Source organism: Ischnura elegans, chromosome 12 (assembly GCF_921293095.1).
Source record: "Ischnura elegans chromosome 12, ioIscEleg1.1, whole genome shotgun sequence".
NCBI classification, from domain to species: Eukaryota; Metazoa; Arthropoda; class Insecta; order Odonata; family Coenagrionidae; genus Ischnura; species Ischnura elegans.
The window spans coordinates 30,392,714-30,413,760 of NC_060257.1; the positions used below are offsets into that span (position 1 = coordinate 30,392,714).

Sequence of the window (21,047 nt, forward strand, 5' to 3'; positions counted from 1 at the left end):
TCAATATCAGCAGCAACTCATTCCTACATCAACAATTTTTTTAAATCTGGAATAATATGTTAGAAAGAGGGGGATTTCGCCTCTCGGAAACTCCGAACGCTATTTTTTCGAGAACTTCTCCTCGGATTATGATGAGAGTCGGAAAGTAATATAAATTTTATTTCATTTCCAGTTTATTTTCAAATTTCATCATAACCGATAAAGCAGTAGGCGAGATACTTGTACCTTGAACTTGGGGATATCGAATTTTTGCAGGGACAGTAAGAAGGCCGTTTTACACGGGGCACGTAACTGCACAATCTCACGTGAGTACGAAGGTGTAGTCAAAATTGCGTCGTGTAAAACGGTGAATTGCTGGAGCGCACGCGAGAATGCACGGACGATATATACCAAAAACTCATCAGCCGTCGATGGGGAAAACATTTTTGAGAGTATCCCTGTTGGTTTAGCACTAGGATGGTGGTTTCACACAACCTACAAGGACATACATGGGTCGTTTTGACATATTAAGTTGTTCAGCTGCAAGCAAGTTTTTTTTAGCTTCATGCACACTTCTGTCATTAATTTCTCCAATTCTTTTGGCATAATTTCGCGATGCATAATTACTGAGTTCAGGATAGAGGAATTATTTGATACCATAAGTATTTATGTGACGAAAGCAATTTTTAGCTGAACCCAAGAAAAAATATATAATAATGAAAAATTATAATTATCATTTAGGTAACCCAAAAATTAGTCTAAGCCCATATGTATCAAAGGGTAACATTGAAATGGGTATTGATCAATCTGTTTTCTGAATTGTTATTTGATCTGTAAATAATTATCGCGCGTATGTACAAAAAGAAAACAAAGAGAAATATGACCTCAATGAGAGATTAAAGTTAAAGACTAGTTAGAGAAAAGAACAGCCCATAACCGTCTTTCTAGACATAACAGTTATTTCAAAACTTTCAACGAAGAAAAATGAAATTTTCTTCATACAACAGCATAGTCTGGGCAGGTATACACATGGCCTCGAAAATTCAGAGGAAAAGGATGGAAAATGAATTGTTAGTAATAATTTATTACATTTGTTTTAGATCATGGCTAGTGTGTCAAAATGATCATCTCGTCCATCTAGCGTTAAGAGCTGTAGTTTTACTACTACCACACCCTCGAAACCAAGTCTGTTTGTCTCATCATCGCCCACGCTACCTTTTATCTTCGCCCTAACCTCTGATTTTCCCGGACTCCTCAGCAGAAAAAGACTGCGTACCCTTAGCTCATCCCACCCATTTCACGTGGCCACAGAGCTCTTTCCAATCCAAGCCATCACACAGTTAACTCCACAACTCCCCTCTTTGTTCTCCCACTCCTTCAATCAGCCGTCTTTTCTTTTTATGGTTTCACCGTAGCGTAGAGTTCGCAGAAGAGGTCTCTTTTGTCGTTTTCAAACGGGGAAGTTTTTCCCCCGAGCTCACGGAAGAGCAATGCAGCCTTGAACTTGTTACAAGGCCCACAGAGATCTTCTTGTCAGGAAACTCGCGACGACTTCAGTGGCGCGGTTAGGACGCGATCAAGTTTTTATGTTTAATTTCTAATTGACGCTCTACTACACGTGATCATATCGTGACGAATGGGTTGCTTATTTGTGAAAATATGATGCAATTAGGCAATATGATGCAATATAGCAATTAGGAGAACGCATTACTGCCATTTCAAAAATCTTTTTACGTGATTTTTTAAATCCCTTTTACAAAAAATGTGTAAATATTAAGGGTTAAAGCGTTAAAGTATCTACTAATAAAGTTAAATATATCTACTGACTATTTCTTTCTTGCTTCGTCCATCGTTGGTAATTCGGCTTCCCAGGTAAGAAAACGCTTTCACCTCTTCTAGCTTTTGATTTCTTAGCTTAATGTTTGTCCTAGCCTCCCCTCTTTTGCTGCATACTAATATCTTAGTCTTCCTTTTGTTGATTTTCAACTGATATCTGACCATATTCCTTTCTTTATTTGTCAAAGTCTTCTTAAAATTCTTCTCTCTCTCGGCTATGACTGCTATATCGTCAGCGAATAGTAGCATACTAATTTTTCTCCGTTTTAATTGACACACCCAAAGCCTTCTCCTTGATTCCAACCTAAAATTATAAGGTTTTATTCACCTCTTACCTGTTTAATTACTGCTGTGATATCTTCATAGACGCCTTAAACTTCTTCACCCTAGTAGTCCGTCGTAGGTATGTTAACATGTACCACTACGGTATCTACGGTATTTCTGGTTACTTAGAAGTTAACAAACAACATTAGCGATTCCTGTGGTTATGCGTATGTATGATGTATGGTATGTATGATGCTGGAATCTGTCAGGACGCACTGAAATAGTTGCAGAAACGACATTTCACATAGCCAAGCGGTGAAAAAATTCCAACGCCGATGCATTTTACCCAATGCGCCTAGACCGAGGAGGTTAACAGAATGTGCAAAGTAGATCCTTGTCAATCTTTCGTGTTTCTCAACTTTGAAAATTTCACCTAAGTACTGCTTCAGAGGTAAAAAGTTCCACAGTTTAATTACTAGCAAATACTGACAGAGTACTAGTCTATAAACTCTAAAAATTTCAACATGAACATGAAATATACAAGAATAGGGAAGTACACTAGTGTTTCAAATGCACCAAACACATTTTTAAATTAGAGTTCAGAATAACATAATGTCGTAAAACCACAGTTTAAATCCTAATAGTGAATACTTGATTCGAGATGACCGTCCGAAATATGGAAAAATTCAAAGACCGCTAAAACGGGTGTCCATGTTGAATATTGGCCGTGACGTCACAAGGCAGTAACAGAAGGCAGCTTCTACGCCGTTTAGTTCTACCACTATTATTGCATAGAAAAATTACAGAATTTGAGGGTATCCGTTTTTTGATGTCATAAAATATCTTCAGAATATATATGTGGCTGCTTCTCTTTTGAGTAAATGACTTCATAATTGCGTAATATATTAATATTCATTTACGTGTCAACTTCAAGTTTGGAAAGAGTAGTACGAATAGCACATTGAATCTTTAATAAATAAATGATGGTATTTATTTTTCGCTGGGTATATTTTGGCATAATACCGTTTACCATGCCAAAACTTTTTTTGTAAGAACCGAGTCAAACTAATAAACCTATTTCAGACGTTTGCTGCAGGACTTATTCGTTGCGTATGTATTCACGCCAGCCGGAACGTTCGCCCTTCGCAACTAGAATCATGGGATGTTAGCCGTATTTCCGTGCTGGCTGGTTGTTGCAATGGTTCGCTGTCCAGGATGGGTTCAAGAAAAGATAATCTTGGTTGGGAGAAGGAAAATTCCAACGATTTATAAATGGTTTACCAAACTTTGATGTATTTGTGGTCACTGAATTTTTGAAAAAGGAGGACAGGTCGTGTAAAATAACAGTCGCGCCATAATTCTTTAACCAAACTACTTTCAGTTTATAAATTACGTAGGTCTACGCGGAAGATGCTATATTTTGACTGAACACACTTTCTGATGTGACTAAGGTACCTTTTAAGTAAATTATTATAATATAAATATCAATTTGATCTTACAATACATTCAAATGATCTTCAAAACATGATATCATCGATAGGTAAGAGTCAGGAGCAGCCTTGAACCATTTATTCCGTATAGCTTGTGCTTAAGGCACGGGAATGAATATCTTCTCCAGGCTTTTGTTTCGACGTCGAGATGAAATTTGGAACAAAAAATCATTTATATTTCTATTTTGAATACATGTTTTTGGTACTAGACGACATTTTTAGGAAGCAAACTCCACCGATTCCCGGAAACTCTCGCCGCGCTAAAGAAGGCGACGGAATACAGCGATACTCCACTGGTGACTACTGCCTTGTGACGTCACATCTCAATCAAGATGGAGGCACTGTGTTTCAGCGCAACATGAAATTTTCCGACTTTCAAAACGTTTTAAAGTGCATACCCCAGATGCAGGAAATAAAAGTGACTATACTAATGTTTCTTTTTTAGGCTTAACTTTCAAATTCAGCAATAAAAAAAAATTAGTGCACTTCCCTATTGCCATGAGAAAAAATTCCCCTGGACCGGGAATCGAACCACGGACCTTTGGCTTTCCGGGCCAATGCGCAGACCACTACGCTACCCTGGTTCTTTAATTCCCTCAAAAATTAAAAATAGCGTAATGGTCTGCGCATTGGCCCAGAAAGCCAAAGGTCTGTGGTTCGATTCCCGGTCCAGGGGAATTTTTTCTCATGGCAATTCTTGTATATTTCACCGCCGTTCACGCGGCAGGGTTAGAAATATTACACATGAACATGAAAGTTAAAAGCAGTTAATTCGTCGAGAACAAAGATATGATGCTAACGGTGAGTTTTACATCAAAGTGAAGTTGTTATCCAACGCAATCGTCCCCTGTTTACTTCCTTCGGATAGATCCCCCTAAAATTGACACCTTTCACTAATCACCCAGCTCGATTTTTTCCTGGTTACATCTAAATACTTCCATACAGCCCTTCAACATCTTTAGCGTAAAAAAATAAATTGAGAAAATCCTTAGAGGAGAGAGCAATAGAAGATAAAAACATAGTTTAACTTACGTGTCAGCTAAAAAATTTATCGTCGATCGGGGTTGTATCCCTGCGCCGATGAAATGTTCTTCGTAGTGGTAAAGTATTTGACCCTGTGCCTTCTTAACAGCATCTGAGTCCTTGAGTCATAGTCACGAGTGGAATCCTCATTTTTATTCTCCGATCTGTAGAGTACAATACAACAAAATATAAGTTACTTTAAATAGAAAATTTTGACAGAGTAGTGAATTTGCACAAAAAATTCAAAAAATTGGTTATTAAACAGAGATAATGAAAGAATAAGCATTACTTTGGATATTGAGGAGTCAATTAAGATGCTTATAAAATGTATATGTAGGTACTAATGATATTCAAACCATGAAATACTATCCACAACTGCATCTCAATATTGTATTACCAATTGTGAAATCCTCTATTTTCTCACTTTTTCTGAGCTATAGAAAATAGATATCAGAGAATATTCAATTTGCATCGTAACCTTCATTGTTTTTTTTACAAAAATCTTAATTCTTAATTATAACTTAATCTAATCTTAATTCTTACTTAAAAGAAAATTTTGGAAATATTCTTTAGCTAACAATAAATTGGTACCGCACCTACACAGTTGCATATGTGTGTTATCGCGAGAGTAAAAATAAATTTTTATGCCATAGGAAACCATATTATTGGTTTTAGAAAATAGTAATTACGTGCAAAATATCACCATTAATAGCGAAACGCAATTTTATCAAAATTACATCGAAATTTCCTGTTATTCATATAAGGTTGGAATCTCTCTATTATAACCGTAAAACTACCTAATAATAATTTGGATAGGATAAAAATAACGTCTAAATTTTCATCCCCTTCCAAAATACTGTCATGTGCTAAAACGTATTCACTGAAATTATCAAATGAAATGTCAAATTAAAATCGATGGGGTTAATATGGAGAATTAGCTTAGATTTTACCTTACATACTCATTAAATTTTATTTTACTACTCCATCGCCCTTTTCCAGAACTACGATTTACACTGGGCGCATATAATGCCTTCTCAAAAATGCTATTGAAAACTTCCATGAACTATCATGTATTTACTGTAGTTTGAAATATATTATGTTTATTACAAAGAAATGAATTCATTTTAATTTCCTCCACTGGGGACTCCTATTTGTAATTTCACAGAATAGCGAATGGAACCGGTGCAGCGCGCTATGGGTTCTGTCCACAGGGTCCCGGCATTTAATTTGATGTTTTCAGTGAATACTTTTAGTATATAATAGTATTTTCGAAGGGGATTAAAATGTAAACGTACCTATCCAAATTATTAGGTCGCCTTACGGATATAGTTGAGAGCTTCCGGCCATATGAATAATAGGCAATTTCGATGTAATTTTTGATAAAATTGCATTGCACTGTTAACGGTGATATTTTGAACGTAATTACTATTTTCTAAAACCAATAACATGGCTTCCTATGACATAAAAAATTATATTTAGTCTCACCATTACACACATGTGCAACAATGTAGGCGTGGTATCAATTTATTATTAGATAAAGAATATTTCCAAAATTTCTTTTAAGTTAGAATTAAGATAGTTTTTGTTAAAAACAATGAAGGTTACGATGCAAACTGAATATTCTCTGATATCTATTTTCCATAGCTCAGAAAAAAGTGAAAAAATTGAGGATCTCACAATTGGTTTTACATTATGGAGATTTGAATATTATTTCATGGTTTGTAAATCATTACTTTTTATCGTAGTACCTATGCATGTATACATTTTATTAGCATCTTTAGTGACTCCTTCAAAGCCTATGGACACCCCTAGCAAAAAAACTTCAAAGTGTGAGGTGACACAGGGGAAGGAACTGGCACCCATGTAAATTTAATTCTTGCAGCTTAGTCTGAGTTTAGGCTCTACCCTCACCTATTCAAACTAACCTTCAGTTTAAATCAGAAGGAATTTTGTACAGAATCGTGTAACGCAAACTGTAGCAAGCAAATGATTCATTTTGATAGCTGTGTGTCCCAAGATGTCGAAAACAAGCTTTGAGGAAATCACCAGCTCAGTTTATATGAACGACATGGAATTAAAGCCGTTTCATTCATGAATGGATGACATGATGAGGCAGCCGAAAAAAATGAGAACACCTACAATCATCCATCATTAAAATTCAAATCCAGGGCAGCTACAGCATTGAATTTAATTTATTCGACAGGCATCGTGTCAATTACGACTAATTTCATTTTGTACATACGTGAGATCGACATAATGAATTCATTAGTCTCAGAATTGGCGAGAATGCAGCTGAGTGACGCAGTTTTTTTTTCAATGAGAGCATATTAATACGTAATGATGCCTACTTATAGCTCAACTTCAATAATGGCTATTCATGGAAATGACATCGAAAAAGACAACAATTAAAATTTATTTTCTATCAATTCCAAACATTTTTACTTTTAAATCTATTTCCACGTACTTTTTTCTTGTTGTAATCATTTCAACTACACAAATCAAAGCCATTAAATTAACGATATTTAAAACTTCACTCTAATAAGCTGTCCGAGAACAAGAGCCACGCATTTCAAAGTCAGTAATCTATTTTATTTCCTGTATGTAGGGAAATTCATAATAGAATTCAAACTCTTCATCTAGATTAAATTGAGGAATAGGTTGAAATTCGATTTTTGCAATCGCTATACTACAGATAGTATTTTTTTCTCAATATGATGCAGAGGTTCTTTAAAAATCGAACAGGGCAGATTCTGTTGACAACTGACAGCATAGAAATGGTGTTTGACCGTGGCCAAAGAAAATATTTTTAAACAAAACCAAGTCAATGATATAACACCGGTAATTTTAAACTGATTTAAAACATTTTTTATCATTATGTCGTACAATCGAATCGGAGAATAACGTTAGCCTTTGTTTTTTATCCAACGTAAAACAAAAAAAAAAGACATATGATTACAGGAAATCCATAAGATTCCCGAGAACCCAACGTACATAAGTTTCGCTTTCAAATATTACAACACAACGTAGATACAAAAACAACAATAAATGAATATTTCTCTAAATATGTCAATTTGCATTTAAAAACATAACGTTTTTATTAAATATATTGGTAAAGTTCTGAGAAAGCAATTCAAAACTACCTCTGATGACAACGGAATCTCTAAGGAAATTGTAACTAGTATGTGGAATTTAATTTTTTTCCCGGCTAGAGATCTGCAGGAATAGTTCTCGGGTTTCCCACCGGGTGGGATTTTTGGGTAGTTTGTCTTACCGTTTCCAATGCTCAGTCCGCCATTGTCTTCAGGGGTAGAATATGGAACTAACATCTTGTCGGTATGTATACCCTAGAGTGAAGTTCAAGTGGGCCCTGATAGGTTGATTCACTACTGGTGTTTTTTTCGTATGTTGTGGTTAATTATGCTCTTCCATGTATTGTGCTAATTTCTATCGGTTCCTTTACGATACGATCCCAGTAAATAATGTCAGGACGGCATAGAATCTACGTATTTATGAAATTCATTTTATGGCTGAGGCCAAGGCAATACTCCTCTACCATTGATAGTGGTGAGTAGAACAAGCGAATGCATCTTCCGTATGTGATATTTTCGAATAATTAGTATGTTTTATTTTTGTAAGATGAAGAGAACGATAGCTTTCTGTTATGATAAACCAACTGGCCACCAACGAAATAGTCTGAAAGCAGTCCTGGGCGTGGTTTTTGACGTAAATTCGATCCAAATCTTCTCTCTATCTGTGTTTCCCACTCTGAATACCTCCCTATAACTTCACATTTCTTACTCTCAGACACTGGTGTCGCCTCTTCTCATACGCCACATTCCCAAGTTGATTTATCGTTGTAATCAACAAGCCGATGGCCTGCCGAAAAAACAAATGAACGTGTGGAGGTTGGTGTCGCACGTATTTTACGATCTCCATGTGTAATCACCGCCCGCAACAGACCTTATTCCTCAATTCCCACTTTGACCAGCCGTGGCTGGATCATGCGTCTTCCTCATCAAGCGTTACCTGTTAATCATGATTGATGAGTCGTCGTCATTATACTCTGTGGATCGATATAAAATGGCCGACGAGGGGATGGTGACGCAAAAGAAACGGATCTTTTATCACGTAGCCAAAGCAAACAAATGTTTTTTTTTTCTTTTTTTTTCAATTTTTCCCACCGGAATGGGGCATTTATTTACCAAGTGTGCACTGTGCCAGTAGCTGAGAGCGATCAATCAGTTTAATTGTCGGCACCTGCGGTTTTTCCGCATCAAATTACCCGAGAGAAGCACATAAAATGTACACACACGACGTCACCCACTTGAGTATTGATGTAAACAAAACTGACGCACGATTGCGTTTCGTAAAAAAACAAACAAACAAATGGGGGGCCTTGATACTTTGCCTGAATTTGGAGACACGAATTATGGGCACAAGTGATTCCGAATGTCGGCAATAATGCGCGTCATGCATGCTCGTTCACAACAACTAAACCAAACTAAACTTGTTGTAACGATCGAGTTTATTATAGTCAGTTTACTTTAATACTACCTATGAGATTGATGGAGGAGGATCTATTGAATGTTTCCTCAAAATATAAGTTCAACAAATTGAATTTGATTGTAACTTTTGTAGAGTTACCCAACTTTACAGCTTTTACGGGGTTACCAACTCCTAAAAATTCATACCTATAAATTCACGATTAATTTTTTTCGCCACCTTTTACGATATTTTAATGTGTATTCTACTACCCCAGGCTGAGAAGAATCCAAATACCTAAATATCATTAGAATCTGTACAGCCGTTCTCGAGATATAAATGGTGTAATTAACACGATTTTCGACTTTGTATAAAGTCTTGAGGAAAGCGCACAACGCGATAGTATAAGTATGTGGCCGATCGTGGAGAACGGACAAAATAAACACTAATAAAAACATAGAAACACATAGAAAAGGACACTCACAAAGAATCTTGCAAACGTTTCAGCGGGTTGACCCGCTATCCTCAGTGCTGAAAGTGAACTGCTGCAGGCAGATCCTCCATATATATATATAGATTTCGATGGTTAAAATTTGTGTTAAACATAAGAATGACTTTTCCAAGTATTTCCATTACTTAATGATCTTAATCATAGAAATTAGTGTTTCAATCAATTTATTTTCGGGGGTAGGATTTACATTCAGTGTCAGAGGACAGCTTGACGAAAGGTTTTATGGCGATATTGTGTAGCTGTGTAAAATAAATAGCATAATCTTGGCTGTTCGTTTTCCGACAAGCACAGCTAGCTGGAAACTTGTTCATAGGCTGCGTAGGTCGTAAGGAACTTCATCTTTCCTTTCACCCCATCTCCTCAGGCAAAGTCTTGGATATAAATTGTGAAATGAATCATGAAGCAACCATTAAGAAAGATAAAATAAATGAGCATAAATCAAATAAAATTTTCGCCAAACGTTCCTGGGGAAGTTGTTTTGTGGTGAATTTAAACATCTAGAGAAATTTTAATAAAAAAAATTGACCTTAACGTAACATTATCAAAAGGAAACGTTTTTATGGTCCATATATTGTTATTGTATACTGACCTAGGTTTCGAAAAATTATTCATTTTCTACATTATTTATTTTTCATTATTTATTTATTAATTTTCCATGGTCAAACAAAATATAGCCATCCACTCCAAATTTCATCTAAAACCGTTCGTTGGTCGAAGGTATTATTATCCATCACATATTTATAATTCTATTTCCAAAGGTGCACAGGATTTAAATTCACTGAGGTCCATGTAACTCTGTAAAATACTTTATAAAAGTTCTTTGACATAGATCATTGATAGCGCAATTAGTCATCGTTTATTTATTTATTTTATAAAATTTGAAAGGTTGGCTTTACCTTTCATAAAAGAAGTTGATGAGGTATACTAAATTTGAGTTTATTGTTGACGAAATGGCTATAAAGTACAATTGGACTGTTAAAAAAACTGTTTATTTCGATTACGAATGCCATGGAAATCTGTACAACTCTAAAGAGGCTAATTACAAAAATAGATGCAAAAGATGAGTACTTTATCAAAACATAGCAGATGCCATGACCAAGCTCTTTTGTAACTCTGCTCTTTAAGCTCATTTAAATTCAGGGCCTTAAACACAACACGATAATGTCGACGTATTTTTTAAAACATAAGCGATAATAAGACGACGGTACTCAGCGCAGTCGCATAAGTAATTAATTATTCGTCATCCATTTTGATTGGGTTGAAACGCAATAGTGTAGCACAAGTCCAAAATCTTTTGTAAAATATTCACTCTTCAAACTTTTATAATAAATGTGACATCATCCTTTACAAAAGATTTTTTTACAAAATATATTACAATTTAATACGAGCCTAACGAAGCATAGCTTATCGAGTGGTTAATGATACGAAACTGTGCAGTAATGAAAAATAAATTGCATATTCATGACTGTCCGTTTTCCTATTGGCCCCGCTTGCTGCAAACTTGTTCGTAGTCTGTGTGGGTCATGAGGAACTTCATCTTGCCTGCCACCCCATCACAGCGTCCCCTCAAAGGACTCACGTCTTCGAAAGGGGACGCTTCAGCTAAGGACGAAGCAAAATCGATTGTCTTCTCCTCAGAGGAAGCGTCGGAACTCCTGCGTTTATTATCATTGTTATTATCTTGGAAGTCCCCCGACCGCGCGGTAGCCTCGACTACGCGACTGGGGATGCTACGCTACCGCCGAGACAACCAATCCTCAGGGTGTTCCTGGGAACATGATCTTCGCTATTCCCTCGGCTGAAATTGAATTCTAAGACCTTGATCAAATTATGTCCGTAATAAAGCCCTGCCAGGGAGTGATTTATTCTTCGTTGATTGTGCGGATACTTTTTTTATAATCTAGCACGTCCTATTCAAATTATTTAAATGTCATAGGACTAAGGAAATAGCGCCGAGGAAGTCTGGAGAAGAAAGAAGCGTTCAGAGTGTGAGAAGAAGAAGAAAGCTTATTGGATCGGGTATATATGTATGTTAACACGTTCCGTGCTCAACATATTTTAAAGACAATCCCTCGTGACCGAGATTTTGGCAACATTCATTACCTTTAATTTTTAGAAAGCTGTCTCGCGAGATTGCAATGTGGTACCATGTTTTCATCCTTTTTTTTTAATTATCTCTCTTATTTCATAAATTTGAAATTATATTTTTTTAAAGTATCCTGTCAAATTGGCAATACTTTTCCGCGGTAGACGTATTTTTTTCCTGCTATTTTTTCGCTCTTCCTCAGTACTGTGAAGGAAACCCAACTAAACCTTGTGATTTTTGTGAAAAAAAAACTCTAAGCAACATCATGATACAGCCGAAAGTAATCCGTTAGCCTTAAAATGATAATAGTTAATACCATTTTATAATTTTCATTACACTAGAGCAGTGGTTCCCAACCTTTTCTTGTTTGAGGCACCCTTGGAAAGCCTTTCAAAAGTTCCCGGCACCCTTATAAGGAAATAGATATTTAAAATCTCCGTAGCTTTTTTATTATTATTTATTTATTTGTTTCATTTCGAGAGTTTGCATGCAACAACACCTTATACCTAGTCCTAGATGATATGAGAATACTGTTTACACTGACTCTGCCTAAATAAAAAAAATAGTATTACGATACAAATATGTAATGTGAAATTTTGGCGGCACCCTCAAAAGATCTCACGGCACCCCTTAGTGCCGCGGCACACCGGTTGGGAACCACTGCACTAGAGTAACAATTACGCGCATTACCGATATTTTTTAAGAAGGTATTGTTCCCAATTTTGGATAGTATGATTAAGTCCTCAATCACTCGCCAATGGCTACCATGATGAAGAGGTTATGACATGAGGACGAAACGTGTTACCGAAGAATATTGTTTAAAAATTTGCGACATAATAGAGGAAAAGGATGAGGAAGGGATAAAACAACATTGAGTCAACCATCATGCAATTTAGGAGAAATACATAGAGTAGAAAGGGACAAATAAGAGAGATAATATTTATTATATTGCCACGAAATTAGAATATTTAAAGCCAAACACATCAAGAAATATGACAGAAAGATTGCAAGAATTTAAAAATGGCAAGTCATGCCAGGTTCTAGTTCTTTCGCTCCTGTCCAGCAGAGTTCTCCCGTTGATATGATGGGAGTGTAGATAGGTAACGTGCTAAGAAAAACATTGTTATCTACCTCTTATATGCATGAAAATTACGCGAAAATGATAATTCTTGACACTACACGAACTACACAAGGTATTGACTTGTCCAGAGCAGTTTACATATCCCCTGGCGATATAATACTCCAGTAAATACTACAGCTACATAATTTAATATTAACGGGGGGAAAGGAGAAAAATCACCAGAACCTGAAATGACTTGTCATTTATAAATTTTTGTCATCTACACTCTCTATTCGTGATGTTTTTCGCTAGTGATATTATAATTTTATGGTAATGTAACATCATATTGTAAGATCGCTGTCAGGCTATGTTGCAAACAAACAATACTCTTCCGATGTACGATTTTTATTATGTACAAAAATCGGTTTACACTTGAGGTGGCACAATTCTCTCTAGCACAGCGTTCTGCTGGCACCTTCTCTCATATTTCTGCCTCTCGCGGTGGCTTCTCCGCTGGTCTTACATACGCTGGATATACTGCTTCTGGTTCGATGCGGCAGCCTCGCCGCGTTGACCGGCCTCGCCTGGTTGACCGCGCTGATCATCGTCGGTGCGTTGTACTTCCTGTTTGACTCGCCACAATATCTTTTAACTATCCCTTTCCACTATATGTAACTTGCAGAGGTAAAAAAGATAGAACATGAAAGAAAACGAGGGATGATTTAGATTGGGCTTCTATGGAAATACGAAAAATATACGGCCAAAAATGAAATTTGCAAAAGATACCTTTCAAATTGGGAACAATTTTACCACGTGGATTGCGCTGTGAAAACGACCGTCACTTTTTAATTGAATGCTCTTGATTTGAGTCTCAATATCACACAAGCACTTCTCTTGTTCGTCATAAAATTAGTCACTATTTATTCGCGAGTGAAACTGCGTGAAAAGGATAAAAGGAGAATTTTATTCGTTTACGTGCTTACTCAGCCAACTTGACTGAATTATTGGATGGGGAAAGGATTCTACTGATACTTTGATCAATAGGGTCGAATCTCATTAAAATTGGCTCCCAGCCCACTCATTAAGAATTTGCAAGTTGGAAATCCGGTCGTTTTGAGGAAACTGCCAACACGTTGGATGAATAAAATGTGTACAGCCCCAAAGCTTATAACTAAAAACAAGAGATATTTGACTACTATCCGAATTTGGCTATAAATGATGATCAATATCGACTCACAACATAGTATTGGATACATTTTTTGCACTCAAACCTGCTGTGCAAGAGAATAAAATGTTTGTTTTTCGGAACAAAAGCCTCTTTCGGTCATAAAAGAAATTAAAAAAATAATGAACGCTTCCAAAGTTGGGTGTAAGAGGCGAATAAATTTTTGGATCTGTTTGCACAAATACCTAGAGCAACTATTTGCCGAAAGGCCACCGTTAAAGTGAATGGTGGTCTGTTATTCGAACAAACAGTATCTGCCACAAAAGCCGTAACGTATACGTGAAATATATTGTTCTCGGAAAAAGCGATCTGCCAACTGCTATGGGGAGGAAAAAATTTATTCGGCGAGCGGGATTAACGCAATCAGAGTTTCGTAATCTTCATCATCCCTAATTAAGGCCGACGCGAGATTTCCTGAGCCTTGCCGAGTTCTCACAATCTCTCTTTTTTTACCCTGTAAATCGTCCCTCAACGAATTCCTGAGAAAACCACCTTCCCACCCTCATCGAGGCCAAATATTTTTTCACGAGAAAAAACGCATCGGAATTTTTCTGTCCGAAACACAAATATTCTTCTTATAATCTGCTTCTCGAAAGATAATTAAGTATGTAATTTGATTTGGACAATGTTTTGCGGTCATGTTTAAGGAAACAGAGTTTATGTGAGAGAAAAATACGTGTATTAATACCATTTAAAATGAAGTACGTAAGGCCACAGGAATATATGAGTAGAATTTGATCATTTGCTCATTGTTTACATTTACAAACTTAGATAAGACATGAAGTAAGAAAAAAATGTAATTATTCGACCAAATGTGATGTTTAAGACCAAATTTTTCATCTAAGAAGCCAATCACCTGATTGAAACATATTATCGTCAAATACGGAAATGTTTTTCCATGATTTTTTCTTTGTCGATGATAAAATATAAACGACAAATGGTAATTTCCACAAGTTCATATATTACTCCACTATTATCCATGGTGTTGACACTTGAACTTTGTGAATGACAATGAAAATTACCTTGACAATTACCATGAAAATGACTTAGTGTCGAAACCATGGTCGGTCGTGGTTATATATTTAAAATTGGAAATTATAATTTGTTTTTCGTTTTAATCATGCATATGTCGCATTTCCACCACGTCAAACCCGAGACTACTTCATACTTTTGCTGTTTGTAATAAGCTTGTATATAATTTCATTTAGACAATATATTCCGTCGTTTAAGAGGAAATTGAGTATATTAGTGAGGAAAATGCATGTTAAGATAATGAGGTGTTCATGGTTTCACGGTAATATGATTGGAGTTCAATTATTTATATACGGTTTTCTTCACCTAATTTTCGCACGAGAACAAAAGAATGAAAATAAATGAAACTACGACTAAGAAAGGCAATGTTTTTTCTCGTAGACAACCAAAATAAATAGCCAAAACATTTTTGTGGAAAACGTAAGTATTTTATAGGAAGTCTTTTCTGCTAACATGATTAATTATATGCGTATAAATATGGTAATCTAGACATATTACATTAGAGGAAATCATTGATATAGAAAATATAGGCATTGGTATATCAGTTGAGGTATAAATGACCAGAGGTTAATAAGTTGTGAGATCACTCACATCGATCTTCTCATCAGCTATTTCCCATATATAACCGCTTCTTTGATACTAAAATCCCCTCTCTGCAGTGGTGTCATGATACCGGAACGCGCCGAAACGCCGTTATGGCACTGGTTAAGAAAATATATGACAGTAAAAAAAACACTTTTATCAATTTTGGTGCATCAAAATTTTTAATATACATTCATAACCAACAACTATTTTTGGATTTGTTTATTCTATATTTGCTGAAATGATTGAAACACAGAGTAATATTTCACTTGTTAGCAGGGGCGGATCCAGGGTTTGTTTCTGGGAGTGGGGTACAAGGGTATAACAAAGATCTTATCATACTTGAGATTAGAAACAAGATACAACATTTACTGTGCGAAATATTCTCTTCAATATGAAAGTTAATGATTATTTAAACTAGGATTGTATTAGAGTTAATACGTAAATTTGAGATAAAAATAGTAAGGGTTTCGTTTAAAAATCCTGAAACCTTCAAAATGGTAGGGTAATCTTTTAATAGCAATTAATGGCGTGTAGAAGAGCGTAATACTTGACTATGGATTGGCGCGCGATATCGAGGAGGCCGTCGGCCTCTGTGGCAGCGGGTATAAGTCCTCACCTACCATACCGAAGGTCGCGGGTTCAAGTCCCGCCTGGATAGTTAGCCACATTCAGGACATGGTTATGCGTGATCGTCTGTTGTTGATTGTAAAAACTTCCATTATGCTATTTTTGGGGGTAATTGAGATAAAAAAATAAACCTAATCAGCACTCATGCTTTATTCTCCGAGTCATCCCAACAAGCATGTATGCAAGAGATCAAGCCGTTTCGACAATGGGAAGTGAGTTGAAAAAAAATTCCAAGATTCTATAAATGAAACAGACAAATACACGAAGCAAGTTATGAAACATCGTGTAAAAACCACGACTATTCGAACGGGAGTGACGCGACCAAATATTCACACACGTCTCCTTTGAAAACTTGCTCCTTACGGAGCCATCTGTTTGGAAAGAGAACCGTTGGATTTCTCGCATTCTCGAGCATCAAAACGAGTCTAATAATGCCCCCCTTTTCCTCCCCCAACCCCCTCTGAATTTTCTCGTTTCCATGGTTCTCCAGTGTCCCGCTGAGCCGAGCTCTTATTACGTCCTTTCAACTTGTTTTCTTCCGTTCCACTCGCGTTGAATAATGGGAGAAAAGACCTCGATTGGGGAAGGAGGAGTAAAACCTTGCAATATGTGCTGGAAGTATGAGCACGGTGTGAGTACTTAGCTCTACTTTGAGCGCCGATCAACCACCAAGGTTCCAAATCACATACTCTCGGTGATGATCGATATATTACGAATTGCCGGTCTCGGTGGCGGTGGGGTAAAGTCCTCGCCTGCTAAACAGGAGGTCGCAGGTTCGAGTCACGCCTGGGTAAGTTACCAGTATTCAGGGCATGGCTCTTTGTGTATTTTAAACTGTTAGAATGTTAATAACCCCGATGTAAAAGGGTGTAATAGAGCTGTTTTCGGCGGTACGGGAATAAATTAAATGTTCAAATGGTTTCCGGGTTTCCACCGCGTTTCGCATGTCTGTTAGTAACGGAGCGTCTATTTTCTTTTTAAATTGATTTACTTGAGAATAGAAAAAACGCAAAAATTTCTTTGGACGTAATTTGCAGTTCACATGAAAACTGTTTTTCTAGGATATCCAACGGCAAAGAACCTGCTTGTCCGCGTTTGCGTTAAAAATAATACACTCGAATTTTAGATTTTCAGACAAAATATTCGGCTCGCGAGATAATTATTCTCACAATTCTATACTAACTTATTATACTAAATTATTTAATTTCCCTGTGAGGCTACTACCCAAATTATCAGGTCAGATCATCTTCAATACATTGATCACCAGGGTACAGTTAGTTTTCTTGCATTCAGTCTTTCCTAACTTTCCACACTAGAAAATACTAGTTTAACTCACTCGATTCCAATTTGATTGCCCATGTACAGGGTCTGAGGAATCTGCAGTACTTCAGGAGGTAATGGGGGAGAAAATTTTAATCACATTTGAAGAGGTGAGAAGCCAAGGGGCACAAGTGATTTTTTTTCAACAGAGTTAGGTAAAGTTGAGTGTTAGAAGAAATACAACAAAACTTGGTTGGCAAAGGATACGAGTGGTTATATTTTCTGTGCTGACATCGAATATAAAATCAATTACACTACCAAAAATCTCATTGATCATGCTTGTTTTCTATACATAATTTCTGTATCTAACTCTGAATAAAAGAAGTAACTCCTTAGTTACTGAGCTATGGCAACGCAAATTTTTTTGGATGTACTTGCAGTTACCATGACAACGGTTTTTCGACATTTTATTCAATTCTCTGAATACTTAAGGATATTATGCATTTAAGATTAGACAAAATGTGCGATTATAATTGTCCGAAACAATCTCAAAATGAGTGAGAACTCACATTTATAAAATTTGTATTCGCTCAAAGCTTTCGTTTAATTAAGATCAAAGATTAAATACCTCCACGCCCAGATTTAGCGTCACTCACCACAAATTCTCTTAAGAAGGACTTTTTTATCCGCAGGGCTTACAAAATATAAAAAAGCACAATTCTCATTCCTTCTAGAAATGAAACGAAGGAAAATGTAATCTGAATTAAAGATATTATTTCCAAGCATTATTTTAACATTCAGGGGCAAGGGTTGAAATTATCCGCGATGGCGAGAATCTCAGGAGCCTCCTCCCAGAAATATCATTGAAGGAGAGGATAACCGTAGTCACAATTTTGGCACCTTTTGGGTATTGTCTTCCCATCTAAAAAGGTAATTGACACGTATATGTCACCGATTTTACAAATTTTACGACATATTAGTGTAATAATAGTAAAAAAGTGTAATAATCTTATTTACTTGAGGCTTACCGTTGAATAAACTTGTACGTTTTTCTTACGAGAGTGGGATAAATCCTAGATAACCAGTTTCAGCCCTTAACTTACACTATTGTCCATGCTATGCCTCATAAAGACGAAAAGCCGTTTTCTCATGAACATCATAGCATTATCAATGCTAAATAAATCGATAAAATGGTAATCGCTGCATGTAAGGAAATCACTCGATATATCTGCGATATCTTCTACTATTTACAGGAAGGGAAATGGGGTATATCTACACTTCCATTCATTGCCCGCCAATTAAAAAACTTTATACACCATATTCGATTTTTTTTGCCCAAATAAGTGTATATAAAAGAACATATGGACATAAAGTGTTGACTGCGAAAATTATAAACACCATTAAGTCCATTTGGCGAATCTGAGCAAACTTTGTTCGTGCATTTTGGTATAAAAATGGGATAAATATTCCACCACTACTTTGATTGTGCGCAAGGGCAATTTTTATGCAAGCAAACTTTACAGCAATATAAATAATTAAATATTTAAATCGCTTGCTTAAAATACAATGAAAATTATAATATTACTCACGAGACTCGATCCAATCCGAGATGGCCGGTCCGAGATTGAAGGCGTGTTACAGTTTTCGTTGATACCACATTAAAGGATGCATGTCGACATTTATCTTATTTGTCCTTCAAATTATGAGCACTTGGTTGTGCGGGAAAATGTCACTCTCTTTTATCTCATGCCTATCTTTTTCTCTCATTTCTCGAAGGTCGGCAGTATTCTAACGTCACTCGTTTACGAATAATCGAGCTATAATTCTTCTGCATAAATCAGACCCTCGTTTCATAAATTTAAAAATCCTAATACTAATGATGAATTGGCAAATGTTCTCAACGCCAATAAAAAAACTGAGACACAAAAGATACGGAAAATACGAGTGTCTGGTTTTCTGTTTGTGATTATGGGCTCCAAGGACGATTTTTTATGATAAAGTCTGCCATCTCAATAGTATTATAGCATTGATAAGTATGGATAGTTTTACTCCTCCCCGCAAAATTGAAGAACGTTTTTTCTTAGGATGATGATGATAATAATAATAATAGTACTAAATACTAATCATTGTAAATATTGAAACTGCACTTCATATACACATGACGGGCTAAATGTCCACCCTGGTAGTTCATATCTGCTGAGAAATAGGTGAAAAATATAATATCTTATTCAAGATTTGCAATTCAGATGATCAATAACCATCTTTTTCATGGAAGCCCACCTTCCTCAAATATTTTCCCAGTGTAACATGGAAACTAGACTGGATCTAGTTGATCGAGGACTGTGTCATCCGATAAATGTCAGTGGTGATCCCAAGGAAATTAAATGTAAATTCTAAGGATATATTTAAAATTTGAAATAACCAATGTATGCCATTTATACACCATATTGTGTTGGATTAGCCAAATTAAATTAAAACCAACTACAGTAGAACGTCGGATAACAACCACAATCCGTTACAGAAAGTCGGTCGTTATCCGAAGAGTTCGCTATCCGAAACAATTTTCCCCAAAAGAAATAAAGGAAATAGGAATAATTGGTTCCTAGCTCCTATTGACACCCTATTATATGAAAGTTACAGGCTATATAGTTATTGTATTACATTGTATTACTTGTAGACTTACTATTGTAGACATTGTATTACTTGTAGACTTACTATTGTAAACATTGTATTACTTGCAGACTTACTATTGTAGACATTGTATAACTTGTAGACTTACTATTGTAGACATTGTATTACTTTGTATCCATTTGGGATCGCTCAACACCGAACACAAACATGACCGCTACACATATGTTCGCTAACCGAAATTTTGTGCGATGTACGAGGCAAATTTTTAGCGAAATTTTTGGTCGTTATCCGAACTGTTCGTTATTAGAGGCGTTCGCTAACCGAGGTTTCACTGTAAGTAACTTGTTTCCTACCTGTCAACATGGATCAAATGAAGAACTAAGGGAATGACAAGAAAAACAAATTCGGAATATTCTAGCTTCAATCTTCGAAGTCTGTATGGTACTAAATACGTACACTGATAGGTTGATAGCTGCGAATTATTCACCGTGTCAATTAGAATGGTATAAAGGAAGAAACAATAAGCAATGGGATATGGAGAAAAATTCGCACTTTCATCGATAGGTAATTGGAATTATCTCCATTATAAAAATTATAATTTTGTTTTGCATTTTGTATTATATTGAGGTTATGAATATTATTCGCAGGATGTATGAAAATAATATTGCAATATAAAATATAATGATTTTGAAAAAAAATGTTATTAAAAAGAAGAAAACAATGTTCTATGGTCCTTTAAATTATTGAAAATTTCTGATGTTTGATGAGAAGGCTGAAATAAGTTTTAGAATAACATTTCGGGTTCTAAAACGAAAAACATAGTGCGCATGTAAGACTATAAAATGAATACTTGCTGGCCAATCGATACTCTTGTACATGCGTTTTCGTGCACTGGGTTTTTTCCAATAAGGATGAAATCAATATCCTTAGGTTTTCCTAGCTTCAAATAGCTACAA

The 21,047-nt window shown here is 36.0% G+C and overlaps 1 long non-coding RNA gene across 1 annotated transcript in view; it reads right to left on the minus strand.

Moving 5' to 3' along the window:
• Nucleotides 1-21,047, minus strand: part of LOC124169410 — a 196,530-nt gene that overhangs the window by 102,245 nt on the left and 73,238 nt on the right. The window contains exon 2 of the long non-coding RNA XR_006867123.1: nt 4,602-4,756. This is a non-coding gene — a long non-coding RNA (uncharacterized LOC124169410). The remainder of the gene's footprint in view (nt 1-4,601; nt 4,757-21,047) is intronic.